Here is a 3,229-nt window from a genome sequence, read left to right on the forward strand (position 1 = left end):
TACCTACCACACGTTTTATTTATTGTGAAATGAGTAAAGTTATCCCAAGTTTCTTATATTAGATCTACTTATACATTCCTTTATTTACAAAAAATTATAGTATGCAGCTACAGTAATATTCTCTTTTTTTTGTCTACAGTTATCGCAATATCTTGGTGTGAACTTGAAAAAAGCACAACTATTACAATGAATTCTACTTAAAAAAAATTGTGTAATCAGATTAAAATTATTTCATAATTGGTTGCATTATTGATCAAATTTTAGTTTTTGAGGAATTCTGTAGGGTGTAGCTGAACACTGATTTGTATAAACCAGAAAAATGCATACACGAATGTTATACGTGCTTTATTAGTTTATAACATGTTAAATTGTTATCATTATTCCGAATTTATCACCTTGTTATTTTATCTATAATGTGATGAGTTTGTTTTTATATAAATTTATAGTCTTGAATGGTTTCTGCTTTTTAATGGAAGTTAAAGTGAAGGAAACACAGCAAGTAGGTTTTCACAATTTTTTTTATTCAACATGTGACATACAGTATGTTTTACTAAACACTGGATTTTTGTGATATGAATATACTTTTAGGTATTAAATCTCAAAACATTTTTCCAAAATACGATCATTTTTGAATCATGCATTCGTAATTATACATACATATATACGTCTGTATAAAGTAAAACATACATTGACAATTAACATTAGAATTATATGTGTACATCATTGATGTATATGAATAATGGTGACTCATCGCATAAGGCGTTTTATATGTACAAGATGAAACTAGGGCCAGTACCTTTTTTATCTGCACAGTAGGTTTTATATAATTTATGATAATATTCGTAATTATCAGTCATTACAATTTTAAATTTCAAATATTTTTTATGCAAACTAAAGTAATGTAAAACAAATACCATTTCTTAAAAAGTACCACAATATTGAAAAGTGCTTCATAACTTTTAAAAAGTTTTTAAACTGACAATATTTAAAAAGTAATGTGGACTTACAGTATGGCCTAATTAAAGGGGGGCAGTCGTAGTCATAACAATGTTAACATTGATGTACAAACTTAAACAAACTTTCTAGTAGTATTATATTACTCGATAGTAAATTTGTTATGGCTAATAAGTGGTTCGTAAAAGAAAGCCGTCACAGAAGGGTTATTTTCATTTCTAATTTACCTATCTATTTCAGTTTTAATTACATAAAATCCCTTATTATTTTATGTTTAAATGCAGGGGGTTATTACATGTACGTTAGCTATTGTAGTCTCCAGAGCCCTCCAACCTTAAGACTGATGGATTTTTTTTTTGTCGATAACACTACCTATTTGTACTGTAGAATTAATTTTAATTTGATAATTAAAGGATGTCATAAACTCAGCCACTTAACAACCCTCTAATAGATGTACTCTAGAATTTATTCTAAAACAAAATACGGATGTGAGCATTAATGATATACTCGAAAGGCTTTTTCTAATGGCGTAGCTAATTTTTTTGGAGCACTCCTCCCGCCACAAATCTCCTTCAGTCCCTCCTCACAGTCACTAAATGTGAAAATAAATAAAAAAATTGATTAGGTATAGTATTTAAAAAAAAAAGACGCATAATGTGTGCGACCTGCCGGCTATCAAAACTGTTCGGCACATTATCTTTGAGAGCTTGGCCTTAATTAAATTAATTATTGGAAAATTAGTTCGGTTGGAAGAGGATGGTGGTCCTTTTTCTCTGATTTAATCTCTAAAGTGAATGCACATGTTTCCGTTGCCAAATTAATGTGTGTAAATACATATATCGCTACGTGTTATGTATGATCTACTCTTACAATCAATTTCATTACGTGCTACATAAAGTTGCTTCAGGCTTGTATTCTAAAATTTTAATTGACAGTGAGACAATTAGATGCAGTCACTACTTTGAAATTAGTTTATTAGTTATGCCTATAGGCGGTACTATTTTATATTTCATTGTTGAATTATGAACAGGGGTAATAACGCAGTAATAAATAGTAAAAATAGCTCGGTGGTTAATTACTTGGTGAAAAATGGCAATTACACTGAGCAGCTCAGCTATTGATAATGGATGTTAAAGATTTGAATTTTTCTTCTGTTAGAAACTAAATTAATCTTCAATCTAAAATTAATTATATTGTAACCGAAACCTCCCACAAACCCCCACCGTTAATGCGGACCCCTCTTTAACAAATTTAGTTTTGCTTGTTTTTATTGGTTTCGGTTAAAATTGATACAATTAGAGAGGAATCGAGACAATATAATTAGGTTTAAATTTATATAAGACTAATTTAATTGTCGAAACGAATTTTAGGTTTCTAAACGTTTTGTGGAATTTTAGGTTTTAAGTGTTTATGTAGTTACGCTCCACTGCACGCAATTATATTTTGTATAAATTTATAGTAAATATATTTCTTTTTGTTTGTTGCTTAAGTGTAGCGAAGAGAACAATAAAAAAGAAGTTACATTTAATTTGTTAAATACATACATAGATATTTTGATTTGATTTTATTTTGTAACAAACTGTTTCTTATCAGTTAACAATAATTAACGTTTTACAGTTGCAAAATAATGTGGACTAATACAATTAATATTTACTAAACTTGCGCGGTCTCTTTTTAAACAATATACGTTTTTTTAAAAACGTCCTCGTGATGTAGTTTTGTTGCAAAGCCTATATATCTATTTCTTCTGCTGTACTTAATGTATATTCGGTAGTGTCATTTTAATTGTACTTAGAACAATACCTTCTTTAATGAACTTGTTAATTAATTAAAACAAGTTGTACTCTGTGCCAGCAAGAAAATAGAAAGTAGGTAGATAAATAATTTTTATTTAGGTTTTTATTAAATTTTTATAATAAATATTGTGTATAAATTTAAATTTTTTATTATTTGCAGTCATGTAGAATTAAATTTACAGAAATATTTACTCTCAATAAATTTTGTTAATCGTAACAGGTTTTGTTTAATGTTTAACGACAGTTAATAATTAAGATAAGTATTTTGTAATTTACCTGTTGCATTTCTGAATTTATTTATAATATTTTTAACTTTTTGGTTATTCCTACGAATCGATACCTACTTGCAGTTCAAATTTATTTCTATTATTAACGTATCATTATCAATTAACGAAACTTATTTTAACAACTCCTTCCAATTTTAATTTTTGCCATTCTATACGGTATAATACTCATATTTTATAGAAAATTGATTTGCA

General features: G+C 27.8%; 1 protein-coding gene and 1 long non-coding RNA gene across 2 annotated transcripts in view; one reads left to right on the top strand and one right to left on the bottom strand.

Moving 5' to 3' along the window:
• Positions 1-475: 475 nt before the first annotated feature.
• Positions 476-3,229, top strand: part of LOC108737594 (protein tyrosine phosphatase type IVA 1) — a 20,265-nt gene continuing 17,511 nt past the window's right edge. Inside the window, exon 1 of the mRNA XM_025977261.1 lies at positions 476-499. The gene's annotated coding sequence lies outside the window, so the exon portion shown is untranslated. The remainder of the gene's footprint in view (positions 500-3,229) is intronic.
• The window catches only part of LOC112905249, a 9,366-nt gene continuing 6,637 nt past the window's right edge, over positions 501-3,229 (bottom strand). The window contains exon 2 of the long non-coding RNA XR_003231651.1: positions 501-1,546. This is a non-coding gene — a long non-coding RNA (uncharacterized LOC112905249). The remainder of the gene's footprint in view (positions 1,547-3,229) is intronic.

Source organism: Agrilus planipennis, unplaced genomic scaffold, assembly GCF_000699045.2.
Source record: "Agrilus planipennis isolate EAB-ADULT unplaced genomic scaffold, Apla_2.0 scaffold15, whole genome shotgun sequence".
Taxonomy (NCBI): domain Eukaryota; kingdom Metazoa; phylum Arthropoda; class Insecta; order Coleoptera; family Buprestidae; genus Agrilus; species Agrilus planipennis.